Source organism: Epinephelus lanceolatus, chromosome 1, assembly GCF_041903045.1.
Source record: "Epinephelus lanceolatus isolate andai-2023 chromosome 1, ASM4190304v1, whole genome shotgun sequence".
In the NCBI taxonomy this organism is placed as follows: Eukaryota; Metazoa; Chordata; class Actinopteri; order Perciformes; family Serranidae; genus Epinephelus; species Epinephelus lanceolatus.
Window position 1 is genome coordinate 21586903 of NC_135734.1, and position 20311 is coordinate 21607213.

General features: G+C 41.3%; 1 protein-coding gene across 1 annotated transcript in view; it reads right to left on the reverse strand.

Moving 5' to 3' along the window:
• Positions 1–20311, reverse strand: part of suclg2 (succinate-CoA ligase GDP-forming subunit beta) — a 134174-nt gene that overhangs the window by 38745 nt on the left and 75118 nt on the right. The window lies entirely within an intron of this gene.

Genomic DNA, 20311 nt, shown 5'->3' on the forward strand with positions numbered 1-20311 from the left:
ACTGTTCATTTTAGTCAAACCATACAGTTTGAAAACGAGGCGCGGCTCCAACTAGAAAACAATGTTTTGATGCATTGGATGTGCTGAATGTGCATATTAAGGCAGTAAAGGAGGAGGTGCACATTAATAACCCTCCAGGACTTTAACATGCTCATGTTTAATACAAACAATGTGAAATGGGACTGCTGTTGGTTTGGATCGAGGTCGGAACACGTTCTCACCAGTTTGGTTGTAACCGGACTGAGACCACCTCTTCAAGAAGGTCTCAATCTGGTTGTTTTGGTGTGCACCCGAGTGTGATTGCTGTGTTCACACCTGCCCAAACGAACCACACTTGGAGGGCAAACAAACTTGAGTTTGATTGGACCAAACCAAACAAGGCAGGTGTGAAAGCACCCTATAATGGTATTGTTGAGGCCAACCTGCCATTCAGTTGTGAAAAATTAAGGAGTGAAAAATTAAGGAGTGAGCTGTGTCTTTTTAACATTCGCAAAAGACCAACTAAGTTTCCTCGACATAAACAATTAAGATGATTGGTTCAATGATTTTCAGACAGCTAGCTTGCCGTTAGCTCTGGGGTTGTTGAATGAAACACAGATGGTGAACAGAGTTTTAGGACATTTTTCCATTTAAACCTTTAACCATATCATATCATCTTTTTGAGCTTATCACCTTAAAAGATCTGAATCCAGACCATCAGGCTTGAAAACTGTGACACTAATGTTAGCTCACGCAGCTGTAGCTGCCTTATCAGTAACTGATTTCACTCATGTAGAAACGAGGTATGTTTATTTTTGCTTGGTTCAATCTTTTTTCTAAATTGACAGAAACAACAAGCCCCTAATTCAATTTAGATAAAGTAAAACACATTCATTTTGCAATTATGACATTAGTAAGAACCACTGCAATTACATTTTTTTCAAAATTAGTTCAGCTCTGTGTTCAGTAAACAACATGATCAGAAAAGGTCTATCATGTATGTTCAACCAGCAAAAACACTTAAAATACGACCACTCAATGAGTTCTCATAAGGATATTCAAGACAACTCTGACTCACTCTAACACTGCTCTACAATCTACATTAGTACTGTTGTTGGTGGCTATAGGGATTTTATTTATGAAGTTGTGGAGGACAGATTTCAAAGCAATACCTGGTAGAAGTACTATAGTCCGAGAGTTTAATTGCATTTTTCGTGTTTTTCTTTTTTGGCCCGCTATTTGGCATGACTAACCAAATTATCAACTGAGGGACATCTGACTGAGAACAGACATCCTTGAACTCTTTAGTCTCAGCAGAATGTCTAAGTCTCAGTTTTTATAAAAATACCTCACCTTGTGCCACTACATTTGCAGACAAACCCCATCTTGTTGTCTCACTCAGTTTGCAGACCAGGATAATGCCAATATGTTGAAGTGCTGCTGTTTATCAGTTACTTGCTGTTCTCTGTCAAATCTCATATCTCTCCACTCCATTATACATCCCATAAGTACAGGGAATCATTCCCCTGTGGTACTTTTTCAAACACATGGACCTGCCTGGCAACATTCTACAGTTTTGCTGACAGAAGGTAACAAACCAGATGTTTATATTCCTTCAGCTGGAAGATTTCTGTTCTGTCTTAGTTATATCAAACTGTATCAAAAGGGACAGCAAACAGTAGACTCTATGGAATAGTACTGAAGTGAAATCAAAAAGGAAACTTGATCTTCAACCAGGCATCAACCAGGATTCATTAAGAGTCTATTAAGGTGACGGGACTTTTATAGTTTGAGCTTACAAGTCTGCGGTAGCTATTCACCTTTACAAAGAATTTACTGATGATTCAGAGCGCTGATATTGTGTGTTATAGTGCTTAAAATATATCCGAGAGTAAAAGGCTTCCGAGGTTGTTGTCTTGGCAACCAAACCTCTACGTAGCAAGTGTAGTATCACCAATAACCACACAAGTGGCGATGAAAGAGAGGACATAAGATGAAATGATAGGAACATTATGCAAAAAAAGAAAAATTACAGCCAGTATTAGGAAGGTGTGAATTTGTAACTTAGGCCAATATATATTTAAAAAAAAATAAATAAATAAAATAAGGAGAGAAAGATTGAGGGTTTTTTTGGCATAATTTTCTATCTGCAATTTTCTAGTATCAAATGAAACCTGCAAGTTATAATGTTGACAAATTGGGATTTTGCAAATATGTAAAATGTCTCTAAAATAAGACTGACTCTACAAAGTACTCCCGCTGCATATCAATCTTCTCTCTTTACAGTACTTCTCAGTTTTCCCTCTGCAAATCTCTTGTCCATCTGTATCCTCCGCTGGCAGTAGCAGATATTGACTGAGATAACAGTGTAGGAGAGCCGTGTTCTACATTGCCTCTGCTGCTTGGTGAACAAGACAGACTGCTGCAGCAGCAGACAGACACGTCAGCTTGGACAGCGTACCAGGGACTGAACTGGATCATACGATCAGATACCACCTTTTCCCACTGGCTGTCAGTTATCAGGAAGGCAGTGACAATAAGATCTGGATAAGGGAAATGTGAGGTGGTGCACAATGCTAAAGTATTCACTCTAAATCCTTGCTTATCTATAATTTTTTTAATTCACAGACTGTCGTATACAGACAGTTAATATGATATATAATGTGTTTGTTGTCAAAATTCAAGACCACTTTCCTTCTTCTTTCCAAAGCATATGTGTACGCTAATATGTGTCTGTTTCTGTGTACGTGGGTATGCTGAGTTTCTATCCTGACCCAGAGCATAGAAACCAAATGAAAGAGGCGATTTCTTTGGAGATGTGATGAGGTGAACGTTTCATGTGAGCCTCCACATCTTTCCATTACGCTCGATAATAAAGAAGTGTGCGGATCAGACAAGAGGATCGTATCAAATCAGGCCTGGAAAAGCCAATTACACTGACAATAATCTCTCGCTGTACTGCTGCCGGCATGTCTCGCCGTACAAAGCAACAAATACCTGAAACACGACGAGTGGGGAGGAGGGGCACTGAGGAGAGACAGGACATTTAAACAGACAAAGTATATTTGTGAATTCTTGCTGATTAGGCTACACAGTTGAAAGGAGCCAGTGCCTTTGGTATTTGCTTGTTGTCTATATAATATTTAGCAAGATTTTGCTTGTTTAAGTAGGAACATTTTATACCACCATTTTTTAAGAGTGAACAAGATGCTAAAAACATTGGATGAAGCAAAACACTACTGCTGTCCTTGCAAGTGTCACAGTGAGGGTGTGATGGAGGTGGCTAGCAAATAGGAGCTGGTGGAGAGGAGCCTGTGTCTCAACCCATGACCCTGCTTCAAAACCCAGGGGGCTGCAACAAGAGAGAGGGCAGAAGGGCGGCTGGATTTCAGAAGTCAGAAGGTTAATGTGAGTTGTTAGTGGCCTGAGGCCCTGTTGGAACAAATACAAGCTTCGGGAGCTTGGGCACAAGCGCATAATGTACAGACAAGAATAAGCAAAGAACTGGATGCATGCACACAGAGAGGAAGTGGCACAGATTACATATGCTCAGAAAGCAGCTGCAGAGAATCACACACAACATAAAAAGAATTCAAACTAATCTTAAAATGACCCATCTATCCTTAGAGTACATAGCACCAATGCTTGCTTTAATCTCTTTACTCAAGAAATGGTGACCTCATGCAATATTTACATAAATTTAACAGTTTTAGACTCCAGGTTTTAGTAAAATAAGGGGGTTATTTACAGCCCTCTAATGAAAGTGTGAGGGCTTATAACTGGCTTAATACAATGTGTTTTTCTGTAGGGCTGGGACAATATGCTCCCAACACATTCTCACGCCAACCTCGTCACATATCAACGTTTGGTCATGGACTTTCCACGTGTAGATACGACGTGCAAGGTACCCTGGGTGTTCCCCCGGGTGAAAGTCGGTGTTTGTTGGACCCATCCACCACCCCTCCTGCCCACCCCACTTGGACTTTCACCACCTTAACTTCTGTTCTTGTCCTACCGCGTTTCCCTCTGATGGCAGCGTATCAAGCCAACGTTAAAGGACAGCTTCTATCGACTGTGTCTGATACTGCAAGTCACTGCCCAAGTGCCAGACTTTGATGACTCTGGAGTGAGATCTGGTTGTATCCTCATCTCCTGATTTAATATGTTCACAATACTTGGGTAACGACATGGTGAGTATTGGGATTTGATATTACAATTTACTGAGATTTTCATTGACATTTTTAACACTAGACCATGGGAAAAAGTTGGATCACACACTACTAGAGACTGTATATCATGTGGCATATTTCCAAAAACAATGCATATCACATATCACGTCAGTCAGTTTTTCAAGTACGACTAAACTGCTGCATTTAGCTTTAGCCGCTTATCAAGCAAGTGCAGTGTTTCCCATATACTGATTTATTTGTGGAGGCTGCCACAATATCATAATTGACCGTCACATATGAATTTTGTAGTTTTTATTTTATTTTTTTTAATAGGTAAAATCGAGCTAGGTCTAACCAGTGTAACTACAGCAACAGAAAGTTTGCTGATCTGGTGGGGAGTTTGCGCTGGATGAGTGTGAGTTGCTACATCTGGTTAGGGTCCGTGGTCTTGGACCATCCTATTTTTTCTGCTTTCTTGCTTCGGCTTTTCATTTCTTGAAACTGATTAAAATATGTTACTTGTACATTACCACGGTAACAGCAGCAAGATCTTTCCACCCCTGCAAATCAATTAAAAAAATCAAACAAACAAACACAAAGAAAATGAGAAGACTTGAGTAAATCGATTTTTTCACAGCACCATATTCCAGTTAAAACAATTATATTATTTGTTTGGGTACGGTTACAGTAAGGAAATGTCTGTGCTGTATGTAGTAAGATAATTCCAAGGTCTGAGAACATTGTGCGGAATATTTGGGATTTATCAATGTTAGCCTGTTAGTATGATAGCAGCATTTAGCATACAACTGGTTTTACACATCAAGGTTTGTTTACTTGTCTATTCAGTGCAATTCAGTGTGAGAACAGCTGTATACTGTCTTCTGTGGCTCCGGGGAAGATTTCCAAAACTCCAAAAATAACCCTGCCCAATAAAAGATGCAATTGAGTTGCATTATCAGAATTGTGGGATACAGGGCTTTTGGAGTGGCACCCATGCTGGGGACCAAAAGGAAGGATATGTCGGCCTGTGATGCTTTGATTTTGATGATTCTTTTTTGTGAGCCACCAGACTTTGTGGAAGTACAATCCTAAATTTGCTGGAGCACCCCTTTACAAGGAAGTCAGCAGGAAAATCAGCTCTTTTTAAGCATCCTATCAACCCTGAAAACGGCTAACTAATGCCAAAGTATATCTGAGCTCTGGTTTAATACTATAATGCTCTGTTGTGTAATGCCATAAAATTCACAGTCTTAACAGAAACTTAGAATATGTGAGCAGAAGAAGTAAAAACTTCATGACAGGTTGTTAATTTCAGAGTGTATTCAACTAAGTATCTGCTAATATATGTTGGTATTACTGCATCGTGACTCACACTGCAGTCGATGATGCGAGGTGCACTATGACCCCTTCCAGTCAACGAGGGAAGGAAAAGCACATTTCAAGGCTTTGGTGTGTTGTTAAATCATTGTCTTTCATTTTGACTCTGCAAATTGATTTACAACAACATCCAACAGCTATCACTGTAATTAACCCGCGTTTCAATGACACAGGCTTAACCTTGACAAGCAACTTTAAAAATATCACCCGCATTAATAGCCAGAGAGGACAGGAAAAGGGCATAGTGTTTGTGGTGTCAGTACATGGCTCAGAGAGCACAAATGATCTCATCAACTTTGTGTTTGAGTGGCCTCACATAATCTCCCAGCATGTGCACACATAAGCGCCAGGGGAGCATGAAATGAGGGAGGTCTAACAGTCACACTTCTGCCGCAGTGTCTCACAGCACTGGACATGGCTGCCTGTGATGGTGATACTCCCTCAAGTCTTGGAACACGGACAGATGGAGAGATGGAGAACTGGAATGGTGGCAAAAGGGTGGTGTGGTGACAGCAGATGGTTCAGATGGAAGGAATCTCCATTTATAATACGGAGAAGAGTAGAAAAGCAGTTTGTAAGGATAACACTGGCTAGCAACAGCATGCCACATTTAGTATGAGGCATTATTGCGGGTTACTGATCCATGACTGTATTGAAACCATGTGTGAAGTGTAAACACAGCAGAACCACTGCTCTCGTGGTATGATATTTATAGCTGGGGAGAATCGTGGGTTAGTGATACTGCCAAGAACAATGGTGCAAGTTAATTTAATTTATTCTCTGGATGTCTCTTGGTTAGCGTTGGGATGTGAAATACATGCAAATGGATGCAATGACCATTATGCAGTATTCTGCCATGAATCTGCCTAGCTGCAGCAAGTAAAAAAGTTAAGAGAGTAGAGCTGCATGAAACCCAGAGAGCTAATCACTACTGTAATCACTGGGATTTCTGAAACTGTGCAACTGAGGCCACATTTCTATTTTCTCTACCATCAGGTTAAGAGGAGAAAACATCAAGCAGCTCTTATAGAGGCACATGAGAATAAATGAAGCCCTTCTTTGCTATGCCCTTCCGCTGAGTGCTCAACTTCACAAGGTCGCTCAATCACATGCGGCTCCCCTCCCTGTGGCATCCAAAGGCCCTATCTGATCGCTGGCTGGCTCCCCCTGGCCCCATGGTGTGAACCAGGTGCTGCGATGACAAATCGCTCCTGGCAGCAATAAGAGAACAGAGAGAGCAGAGCTCAATTAGCTCGAGCTCCAATCCCAGATCCTCTATTGATTTCCCACGGATGAGGAATGGCAGACAGGAGAAAGCTCAATCAGACATGCCCATGGGACCTGTCTGTGTGTGCGCGTCTGTGCGTGTGTGTTTGAGAATCAACAGGGGACGAATTGGTGCCAAGACAAGGTGCTAGGAGGAGGTGCATACATTAGCAATGCATAGCCTTTATGCATACATGATGGTTAAGTAATAGTGTTGTCTACTGATCATGACATGAGCCTTTAAAAGCATGCTGGGCTGTCCTAACCCAGATCAAATGGAGATGGAGACATTGGTTCCCTGAAGGGCAAATCAATCTGACAAGTCATCAGCTCCATGGTGCATCTCTGGACAATTCCTTCACTTCCTCAAATTAACCTTCACAAGAGGAATGAGGGGGGCGGAGAACGTATGGAGTCTGACAACCACATTTGTCCTTTGCTTATTATGGCTTGAACCTGCCTCCTTAGGTGCAACGTGTACATTTTTGCCCAAATTCATAACGTGTGCATAGATTTGTTACTTGGTCCATGACAGTGTGTGGATGGGTTAGGACGATGTATTATAAGAGTTTGGGTTCAAGAGTTTAGGCAGTGGGAACTATGTGTATACACGTCAGCTGGAGAGGGCAGCGGTGTATGCGTGAAAGATAGTGAGCAAGTGCTGTTGTCCCTTCAACTGTGATTGCCCTGTCTCACCAGACAACTATTCAAGCTAGATGTTTGTAACTCTTTCACAGCCCAAAGGGACCCATGAAACTGGAAATATAAATGGATTAAAATGCAAACCACTAATTGTGTCTCGGGTTCATCTCATACACATGCGTGACTCTGCGGCAGAATTATTCTTACTCGCCCACTTGTGCGCTCTGTGTGTCTCTTGCATGCTTCTCTCGCTCTCTATCTGTAACTTCTTGATCCCCTATTAGAAATACCTGTTCACCGAGCCAGCTGGTGTCCAACCCACGCTCATCCCTGGTCAGGAGCAGCGTTGCCCTGACCCATTTAAATCAGCTGAAACACTGGTTTTTTAAAGGGTAATCAATCTCCCTGAAGACAGTGAACTTGCCTATTGCATATTATTATTTTAATATATTATACAATATGTTAAAGGCTAAAATAACCAACTGCCTGTCAATATAATAACTGTTATAATGTAATAATTTAGGCTTATTTGCATACCTGTGTGTTACTGAAATATACGTACAGCGTATCATAGCAACCTTTTCTAAATAGCACCACATAAACACCTGTTGCATTAGTTACTGCCTTACAAGGTATTCTGTTTTTAAGAAATCACTTCAAATGTCTTTGCAGCACTTATGCAGCTATTTTGAATGGCAAGTGCACTTGTAGGTTGATTTGATTCAATTTTCCACTTTGTTCAACTTAAATTCTGTGGGATTGAGCTCTGAAGACTAAGAAAGCCACGGTAAGTCAGTTTGAGCTGTCCTTCACATTCACTCTTCACAAAAAGATATTTTCACTGCTGTTGAGGTTAGGATTGGGTTATTTAAAAAAGTTATGATACCAGTACCAATACCAGTACAATTGAAGTGACACCGATATCAACAGAGTACTTCATTTGATTTATTGATTTATTGGATAGGACAGTGTAGGCATGAGGGGCGGATGGGGGCGGTGGCATGCAGCAGGGGGCTGCAGGCTGGAATCAAGCTTGTGGCTGCTGCAGCAAGGACATTGCCTTTATACGTCGGACGCCTGCTCTACCCACTGAGCCACCAGGCGCCCCAAGTACTTCATTTGATACCTTTTTTTTTGCTACTTCATTTGATTCCCACCATGTGAATGGCCACAAGATGCCACGTACATGTGGTTTTACCGGACTTTTGAATGTTTCGGTGCTACCTCAATAACAACATGCTCAACTTTACAAAACCACAGGCTGTATAAAGTGAAGCTGCTGCAGGTGCCGATAAGTCACACGTTGCATCAAATCAAAGAACGCCTGCTGTGATTGCTAGTTATTTTTTTCTTGATCTGGCTACAAAAGGATTAAATACGGCTTTTGTTTGCCTGAAAAAGTGCCCAAAATACTTGGTACTGGGTTATTTTAAATACATATGGAGTACCAATACCCAGCCCTAGCTGAGGTGTGTGTTTTGGGGTGTTATCTCGCTAAGGAACTAAAATGTTCAGTGGGCCAAAATCTTAAAGGCATGGCACACTTATGTAGCCTGGAAATCCAGACTCAAATCTAGAAAGATTTTGAGTCTGGCCCTCACCGATACACCCTTCATACCCAAGGGGTGGCACTAACTGAGGCATTTCAAATGCAGCTGCACGCAATTGGATAGCACGATAGCCAATCAGAGCAAAAAACAAGGTGACGTATTCATTGCACTAAGCCCCATTTGTTTGCCGAACAGTGGGGCTAACTGATATATTATGCTTTTGCCGTATCCCGTCGGCAAAACAGCAAAAACGTCCTTCCTGGAAACGAAAGCTTCTAGGGCAGTCTTCTGTTCCTCTCTCAAGGAAAAAGATAAGTGTAGTTGGCTTAGCGTTTCTCCCAAAGCTAAATTGAATGGACATAGTCCTTCGGCAGCTGCCATCTTGGCTGTTTACTTTTAGACTCTCACGGTACAGCGCTGTCCTCATCATGTTACGCCCGCCTCTGTCAGATAGACTGATCTGATTGGTCAGATTGGCGATTCAGCCGGCTCTGCTCATCGGGGCCAGATCCCTGTGCAGTGCAAATTCAAATTTGCTAGGGGCGGGGCATCTGGATTTCCAGGTTAACACTTATGAGATACGGTGAAAAACAGTAGTGCACACAGCTCCAAAATCTTGAATAATATATGGGTTGCACAGGTATGATGAATATCAAAAAACAAACAAAACACCAGCACTTACAGATAAACAGACAGAAAATGCATTAAATAAGTAAATTTATCTGAGTGAGTGCTGGTGTCCTGTTTGTTTTTGGATCCATGCTTATGAAATATGCCTTAATAGCCTTGTTTTCAGACAGCCATTACCCTGGCTAAGATCATAAACTCTCTCACAAATCACACAGAATGTTGATTGACTCGTGGCAGCAAAGAACGCTCAAGTGTGTCTCCAAGAGTCCCAAGTAAACACTGGATGACATTATTACATAGAGAAAGTCAAGAGAAATTAATTAATTGATTTAGAGTTCATATGCAATGCTGTACTAATTACACCTAACTGAGCTGACAACCAATAATGTGGAAAGTAAAAGACTAGAGAGCAGGGCAATTAAATTAAAGCGAGCGTGAGGGAACATCTTTATATATACAGTACTGCATGTTCTTTACAAAGTAATAACAAATATCAGATAACATCTATGGTATGATTCCACCACATTACAATCACAGCACAGACATGCAGAGGCGAAGACACAAGGCCACAGCAACGCCTACATTCGTTCTAACATGAAACAGAAGTTTGTCAACTCCAATTTTACATTTATACAAAAAAAATAAACATGCTGGATATGCAACATGTGTCACAACACAGTTTGTTGATATTTTTCTTCACTTGCTGTTATTTGAATGCCTTTACAGCAGTTTAAATAAATAAAGGTTAAAATTATCTTTAGGGACTGCGTCAGCCTCTCTACCAATCAACACTTCAACACGACAGAAATGCACCTGCTGTCATTTCAAATTGCAATCATTTAGTTTTGCAGCCTCTATAGGCTTGTTAACACAATGTATGGGAGAGGAGGAGAAATGTGGTAAACTGAAACATAATGCGTCTAAATCTAAATCGGCTGTTCGTCAACAGCTGTCATTTAGGAAAATTACACAGAGACTGCAGTCGACGCTGAACTCAGTTTTATCAAAGTTGAGCTGAGAAATGTGCAAGAGCTGTGGATCTGATATGTCCATGTGATACATGGGTTTCTGAGTTCACAGAGCGAAAGCCCGTCTCATCAGGCAAGTCCACCCACTCTGCGTCGGTCTACAGATGTATGCTTCACTGAGGCTGCATGACGGAGTTTTGAACTTTTGCTCTATATCTTGGGGACTTTGAATGGACAGCCTTGAAATACACACACGCACACATACACACACGCACAAGCTATATGCTCAACCCCCACACATTAATACATAAAGCCGAGAGTGTGTCCACGCGTATGTCCGCACAGACCAATTACATTGCATCTGGCTCATGATGAATACATTTCAAGGACTAACACAGTGTCAGCGCACTCTGGGTTTAGACAATAGCTTCCCACATTGTTGCAGTGGTTCCAAATGTACTAGAGCAAAAAAAGGGTCCCATGGTGGACAAAAACCCCAACCCTATATCTGTCACTAACGCAGGCTTTTAATGCACTGTAAGCAAATCTGCAGAAAACCATTACATGAGGTGGAGCCTTGCTCTTATAATGGCACACCAATACAATGACCCACACAGCATATAACTCAAAAAAAAGAAAAAGGAATTCATCATCTGGAGAGCCACTTCTCCCTTAAAGCACACAAACCCACTAACCCCCAATGCTGTCCGCCTGTTACAAGCAATGTTCATTCTTTCTCTGGCCTGGCCTCAATATGGCAGGCCCAGTGTGTTAGCTGGACTAAGTACTTGTCCCTCCATAGCTGCCCCTCTATTTAGTGCTTGTGTAATATTCTGCGCACTGGGAATGAACTCCATTACCATGGTAGCCTGTTTTCTTCTTTCTCTCCTTTTCTCAACGGCTTTGCATTGCTTGTGTTTATAACACAGGGAACCAGCATCTCCCACGGGCCCTCGGCTTCAGGCGGGAAGGTGATTTCTTTCCCTCTAAAATAACCCATCATGGGGGCCCTTGCATCACAGGTGACTCTTGTGATTAAAAGTTGTTGGCGTCCCTGGGGGGCCGCATGTGTGTGCAGATATGTGCGATATGTGTATTGTCGGTGCGACAATACAAGTATGTGTTTGGACCTATTTGCTTTTCTGCACAATGACTGAATGAGCTGTTTTATTTTCATCACAGTCGTGTGCTGTAACACCCAAAGGACACAGCCCTGTATAACAGGGCTCCTTTCCTTCTTTCTCATGCAGTGTGAAGACAGGGTGGTGCACTTTTCATGACACATTTCTGTGGCTCACCTGGCTCGGACAAGAGCAACTGCCTCTCTGTGGCTCCATACATGTTGAAGCACATTAGACATGGATCCAGACATCTCCATATGGGGATGAAAAAGCAGTGCCTGGGCTCCTATGGGATTTAGCCAGCAGGCATGAAACTGAAGGGAGCTCCTCACGTTGACTTTAACAGGATTTAGCTAGATGAAAGGCTACAGAGAGGAAAAGAGCGATACAAAGAAGCAGAGAGACTGAGAGAAAGAGCACGTAGAAATGGAGAGGAGAGGAAGGAACCAAGAGAGGAAATAGTGAGATGACAGAGTGGCAGGAAGACACGCTCGGAGCACCGCTATAAATGTTCGGGTATGTATCACCATGAAAGTAGTGCTCAATAATACCAATACAGACACTTTCATACACAACAGAGGACAGTGTTGGAAAGATAGTACTAGTGGTGTAGAAGGGGAGATGGGTGCTGAAGCTGGCCGGGCTCAGGAGTGTCACTGCAACAAGGAGGAAAGTGGTATATGTGGGACCAAACGTGAGTTAGAGCAGAGTCACTGAGTTGGAAAGGAGGAAAATATTATGTAGTTTTGCTTGAGGGGCAATGGGGGCTGAGGCACTAGGGGGCATGCATAATGGTCCCGCAAACAGGATGTGAAAATGCTGGAATAACTCAGAGGAAAAACTAAAGATTACACACACACACGCACACACACGCACACACGCACAGGTGAGCCTCAGCTTCCAAATTAAGACCACACACACATGCCAGTCGAAGCTGAAAAGTTGTATCATGATCAACAGCTCAATTATGCAACAAAATTAACACATACATGAACACACCTCCATATCTGCGCGGGAGGAACTAATGCTAATGTGCCAATCTGTGCCTCTTTCACCTCAGAGTGGAGCCTCCTCACTTTGCACGCGTGCTTTTGCCTTAAGCAACGCAGCAGCACGGCGAACTACAGCAGCATGCAACAAGCCTGCAGGTGCAAACCGAGAAAACAAACACACAGACGTACACAATAACTTTTACACAGACTCACATACTGTACTGTATGCATGCACACATATTGGGATATCTGACAAGGATAATATTATTAGGGAAAAGGTAAAACAGATTCACAGCTGCCACTTGACTTTTAAAACTCATCTATTTTTATTTGCCTTTTTTTCTTAAAATAATTTGTTCCTCCTCCATCTCATTTTACATTTTGCACTCAGACACACAGAAGCACTGAGCAGGAGGCAGAACACTCACAGCTCACAATGACGGAAATGTGGGCTCTCTGCAAACAATGTCGGAGGAACAAAACGTTATTCTGAGATGGAAAGACTTTATTCTCAAAAACAGTTAACTCAGCGTGGTTGGAATACTGTGGATTCTGTAAAAAAAAAAGAGATTCTGTTCATGGTGAACAGAAACACAAAACTGACAATGACTTCCATTGTCACTACTCTACAACATCGCAAAATAAAGTTGTAGCACCATGACTTCATATTACGTTCAGTTGATCCAAATGTAAGGTACCTGAGTGAATACCAAAAACACAGTTACATTAAAACTACTGTTAGTAACTTTTAAGAAGTTACTAACTCTCCTCCTCTTCCTACTGCTTCCAGTGGTATTTGCTTTCATCGACTGTGGTGCACTGAAAACAACCAATCAGAGCCGAAGAGTGTCTAACCCTTAGTTTCTACTTACAGATGTGACTGGTGTCCTTAGATCCGTAAATATACGGATGATGCGTCTAGTGTACAACGCAAGGAAGTGCATTTCTTTATGAATGGATAGAGACCTGATAGAAACTACCTGTAGCGATGGGGGAGAGGCTAATTTTGTCAGTTTTTCACCATCCAGTAGTTTGGAATACACACTTGGAACATTACCGGGACAAAAACAGGACCAAAATTGCATGCCAACAAATAAATGAAGATGTTGGCCTGTCAGGTATGTAGTAGGTTTTGTGAAATATTTAATTAAAAAGAGGTATTAACACCTGAACAAGTTATAATGACAATCTGAATATATAACTAATGTATAACTATATTTTAACACAATAACATTACTCAGATTCAAAATGTGTTAAAAACTAAATAAACAAGTTCTCTTTAATCGACAAACTCACTTGACATCAACATGCAGCTGAATTGAAGAAAATAGCCTGTTAGCTAGTTAGCAGCCTGTTAGCTAAGCTAACTCTGTCTGTTCCACGTTTTTCTCCTCACTGACTTGGTTAATCCATGTGAAATTTGGCACAGTGGTAAAGGGTCATGGGAGGGTGTGAATGAAGCATTATTACATCAGTTGGCCAAAGGGGGCGCTATAGCAACCGATTGAAATTGCAGACTTTGAATGGGCATATTTCATGCCCCGTATGTGCTAGAGACATGAAACTTTGCACAGAGATGCCTCTCCTCATGAGGAACAAATTTGCCTCAAGAACCTATAACTTCCGGAGATATAGATTGTCCACCATTTTGAATTTTTTGAAAAACACTTAAAATCGATCTCTTCCTAGGAAGTTTGACCGATCTGCGTGAAACTCAGTGAACATAATCTAGGGACCAATATCTAAAGTTCCCTCTTGGCAAAAGTTGGAAAACTTAATAAAACTGAGCTTCTATAAGGCAATGAATATTGCGGTGGGTGTGGCTCATCACATAAAGGTGTATAACATCTCAAGGGTTTCACCGATCACCACGCAACTTAGTAGGCATATGACCACACATAATCTGAGGGGATCCCTCCATTATTGACCCCATCAAACTAAATGGGGGCGCTAGAGAGCTAATTTCTTATCTAGGCCTAACCGCCATATCGATTTTTACTAAACTTGGTAGATATGTAGAACAGGACGCCTCAAGGTGACTGGAGAAATTTAACTCTAATTGGCAACTGGTTGGCGCTATAACAACAGAAAAATGCTTAAAAATGGCTAAAATGCGACCGATCGCTGTGGCTCCCCCTGTGGCCGAATGCTGTTTTTTTTTCTAATTTTTGGTATGACTAAGTCATGGTATGGTATGCTGTACATAATCACGGAAAAACTGTCAGTGTGTCATTCTGTCAGTCAGTCATTCTGTCTGTCTCACGTTTTTTCTACTCACTGATGTGGTCAATCTATGTGAAACTGCACATAGGCATTGAGGATTGGCATAGGTAGAAGGTGACAAAGCTACCAATGGGTATGGATTAGTCAAGTATTAATCAAGATTCTGTTGCTGCATTGCCTATTTCTCACCTCAATTTTATTTTCAGAAACATTTTTAGTGTATTCTTTAGCTATAAACGAACCAACTTTCTCATTTTACAGCTAACAGTACACTGAGATATGTTTCTGAGAACATCTGAGGTGAGAAATAGGCGATGCAGTAGCAACATTCATATTTGATGAGTGCAGCCTAAGTTTGACATTTTGAATGCAGTTCACAAGCCGTGATTGACATGATTCGACAGCTGCGTTAGAGACTCCTCGGCTCTAATTGATTGTTTTTGTTCATGGCCAGTGGAAGCGCTACAAGGCCACAGAGCAGGAAGAGGAATACGATTTTATTCACATTTTATCAGTCTCATTTAGTGCCGTGTAAATAGCTTCAGCAAATATGACGAAAGTTATTTTTTTAATAAACGTTACCGACTACACCTTTAACCACACACAAGCCAGCTTAGGTTCACATGCATTCATAGAGTACATTGTCTCCCCAGCCCCAATCTCCCAAGTGCATTTACCAGCAAGTTGCTATATGTGATTATTAATTGCATGAGTATTTTAGGATTAGATTTAATATGTGTGATGTCACCATATCACAAAATGTGATAATAAAAAACTGTACGTAAGTATATGATTATTCATTAGCAGCAAAGATGGGTGATGCCTCTGAATTATAATGTTAAAGCACTAAAAAACAATCAAAGATTAATTTTACATATTATTTCAATGATGTTACTGTGACACAATTATTTTTTTTTTGCCAGGATAATTAATAATTTGATATAGTGGCGGCTCTTATTCAGACATACACCAACAACAAGGGTGTGTTTTAGAAAAATGTCATCATTTACTCTAGCCCATAAAAATTATAGAAAACTGCCTTAAGCCCTGAGAACAAAATGGATGTCGAATTGGACAAAACATCCATCTGCCACTTTCTTTATGGCACAGGCACAAGGCAATAACGAGGTTATTTGGCTGTTGGTATTTGCTGCCTGCTCCTGCTTCGTGCCTACAGGTGATGTGAGGGAAACCTCAATAAATTTAGCCATTCTGTCAACAGACTGTTCTATACGTGGATATGAAGAAAGTGGAGCTATTTATTTTAGCATGAAAAATAAATATGTCCTCGCTTAAAGAGCCGGGGGCCGAAATTCAAACAAAGCTGAATGCTCTAGTACACCCAGCTGAGCTACATAACATCTCACATACAGTATTTAAAACACACACTGGGCTACACACTGCTTTATGATTCTTTTTTTCTTCCTCCCAATCATTTCATTTTGACTTTTTTTTTTCCTTTATGTTGCTCCGGCTTCACATACAGTATCCCCATTTCATCTGTTTTCTCTTTCCTTTTCTTACAAAGAATAATAATGTTTAAGGTAATGAATGCTGTAAGGGTAGATACTCGAGAAGTGAGCAAACAAGAAAAAAGGAGGCTTTGTCATCTCAGACTCGCGTCTCTGCTATTCAGTGCCAGCAGTACACTCACATCACTTCTACTCCTCTCAGTACAATGAGCCTGAGACATCAAAGCGGAGGACTGAGAGGGAGAGAGCGGGAAAGACGGAGGGAGGGAGACAAAAGCGTAAAAGCGACTGAGGGGAGAAAGAGTGAAAGGGAAGACAGACACCAAAATACCTGTTTTTGTGGAAATGTATGGCGTCATTACAGCCGTATATTTTCTGCTATACTGCCTGCCTGGCCGCTGAATGCACGCCTGCCTTTTCCACAGCATATGAACCATTCTAATCTCCCCAGTCAGAAGTCACAGTATATAGCATATATTCATGTATGCAGCGGAACATTAATGGCCTTCCCTATAGACACTATCAAACTCATTTTATGCAGTACCAGCGGAAATAAGCAGCCACAGAACACATGTTGTCAAAACTATTAGCTGAAAGAACAAGAAATGTTTTTAAAGGTAGAACAATAACAAGTAAACCAGTCCATCCAGGACTTCAAATGCTAAATAAATTACCAACGAGGGTTGCCTATTTGAAGGCCACAAGTGCTGATTGCCTTGATATTTAAGGCAAACAAGCAGAACAATGCTCTCTCCGTAACTTATTGACAGATGAAATCAATAACTGAGACTGGTCTTATTCACCTGTGCTGGGACACGCTTTTTAATTTTAATTTGTGCTCATATTTTTGAGTTTGAGAGAGGTAATTTGTGAAAAAAAGAGCTAAATGCAAATGAGCAGCTCTCTCTCGCACGCGCGCTCTTATTGTGAAATGATTAACATTCCCTCCACAGATCAGAGCAGGTTTCTCAGCTCCCCTGGTTGAAATGCTAATGGTGCTTCCAACCCAGTTTAATGTCAATCCTATTCTACTTTTTTCCCTGTTAGGGAGGAGCTCCCTGTCTCTATTTCCATACACAGCAGCAGGAGGGACAGACAGCAGGCTTACTCCCCCATCTGGATCTAGGGAATCAGCCCAAGACAGAAAGAGAAGGAGGAACAGGAGGAGGGTGGAGGAGGATCCTCTTGTCCATGCGGGAGTTTTTTTTTTTTTTTTTTCCCCCTTGGTAGGAAGGGTGCAACGAATGCAGACTTTAAAACCTGATTTTACTTTTGCAGAATTCCACCTTTTAAAAGGCTTCAATAATAATAGCTGATGGCCCCATACCAGGAGAGAGTGGCAAGTCTTTGTAGTTTTCTCTCTCCCCTATTGATTGCATTTCTTTTTCATCCACCGTATTTATTTTTTTATGTTCCCACCACAGACCACTGGGTAGCATTCACGTGAGTCCAAACAGAATCTACACACAGTGGAAATCTGAGTGAAGCAATGTATCACCTGCTGCGGTGTTAAGGTTGGTGGGTTTTTAACATTCATCTATAAAGGTGTGCAACACCGGTCCGTGCACTGCTGTGCCATAAATATGAGGCAGAACTCTTTAACAAATGCCACCATTTCCACACCCGCACCACTAACACTGAGGCGTATGAAAAATTCTACAACAGAGTATTAGGCTCGCGCGAAATTGAGTTTTCTGGTGGTGTAATATTGACAGAATATCTATTTTAAGAGCAGACTGCATTACAGTCGATTTATCTACATTCACAGCCTCTCCATGGGTTCTGGATGTTTAAATTAAGAAAGCTAGCCTTATTCTGGTGAGATTAGAAAAGCAGACAGACATGTAAAAGTAATTTACAGTGTAGGGGCTGTGAGACATCACCTCTCCGGTAGATATGTAGATTAGTAACATGCAGAGATGGGGATTCAAGTCATATGACTTCAAGATTCAAGAAGTTTATAGTCATATGCACAGTGGAAAACTCAGCAGTTTGCACCGTACAATGACATTCTTAATTGCCAGTCTCCCTTGACACAAGACAATGATAAAATTGGAATTAAAGTTTAAAAACCTAAGTTAAATTGTAAAGAGCACCATGCCTCATGTAAGTCAGTCAGCTCAATGACTTGACTTGAGTCAGACTCATCACAAACAAGAGGACTTAAGAATGACTAACACTAACAAAATATTCAACTTGAATTTGACTTGATATTAGGACAGGTCAGTTTAAGCCAATTTAGCTCTCAATAGCCAGACGCCTATTAACCGGTAAATAACTGGTACATTTTTAAGAAAAAAAAAAGCAAAATAATGTGAAATACAAGAAGTGCTTTCCCATTAGTCCAACGCTCTATTGACTCAGTCAGCTTTGGTGCCGCATTTAAAAGCGCTCTCATTTAGATGTAAGGAAATGTTATTGTTTGTGTTGTAAATGTCGTCTTTTATTCTATTTTCAGCTGGCTTTGCCGACATGCAGGTGGCTAGCTGCGTTAAGATGTGGAAACAAGGCTCTTTGGTCTCTACTCATTTGCTCCACATTCAGCAATTAGCACTGGCAGGACAGCATGGCAACTGGTCACAAATATTCTCTGTGGTTAACCGTTGACATCCCTGCTTGGTATTCATCACTTAAGACTTGACTTTGACTTGAGACAGATGACTCAAAAGGATTTTACTTTTTTATTAAATATTTTTAGTCTAGATATTGAGAAGTTATGTATTGTTTTTGAAACATGATTGGTGTGATGAGCACTAGTGCAATGTGTGCAACCTACTATGATGCAGCAGATCAGCAGAGGCCAACAGCAAGGCAGCTAACATGAAGTTGGCTAATCGTAAAATAACTAGGGCTGCCCCCGACTAAGAATTTTCCTAGTCGACCACTAGTCATCATTTAGGGCTGTTAGTTGACTAGTCGCCCGCATGTTTACGTTAATAATGTAATTATTAAATCATATATTTTGGGCAGGGCAACACAATGGTCTGTCTTTAAACCGATTTAAATTTGGAATCTCGGGTGGATAAGCAGAATTTCATATTTGAGTTGACGTGTCTTGCTTGACTAATCGTGACTCAAATTTCATAAGACTCATCGTGACTTGGTTTGATTTTCACCACAGTGACTTGAAACTTGCTAGTGACTTGCACATGTGGGATCATTCCCATCTCTAGACTGGCTCAATATGACAACTCCCAGGTGTGGAGATATGTTTTATGTGTAAAACTGATTTTTGAAAGCATTTCCTGTCAAGTCAAGTCAGCATGTGTAAATACAGGTTAAAAAAAGGGGGTATCAAATGCTACTCTGCATTACAACCACGCTTTGCCAGAGATGCTAACAGGAGACGCAAACGCAGATCATTCCAGGGATGTGGGAGTGACAGCAACGGGGGAATTAGCGGTGTGATGACTGTCAACACACAATCCGCACCATGGTATCGTTACAGGGCTCATATTGTTTAGTTTGGAATTATTAGCTTTCTGAACATAGAGCTGAATCACTTGTAAAACACCCAAAGCTGCCACTCATCCTGAGCTGCGAGACTTTCAGAGACAAGCTTTGAGTTAAATTTGCATTCTTATTTTTCAGCTGCACTTGAGTCTGTGCTGCGTGTTAATATGCGTGTGTGTACATGTGTGAAGGTGCACATGTGATGACGAGTCTTTCAAAGAAGAGTTTTGCTGTGGAGTACAGGGCTGCGATTTATCATGCCACTACAACTGAAAATGATGGCATATAATCACACAGACTCCCAGACTCTGCTTCCCTCAGTAAAACATGGACATATGCCAAGGTCCCTAGTCTAATGAGCACTGTTGTCTCAGTGACAAAGCGCTAACCAGACAGACAGGGCTGTATGAGTGTGCTATGACAAGATACATGACTGCAAAATCAAAGGCAATTCAACAGGTGGCAAAAG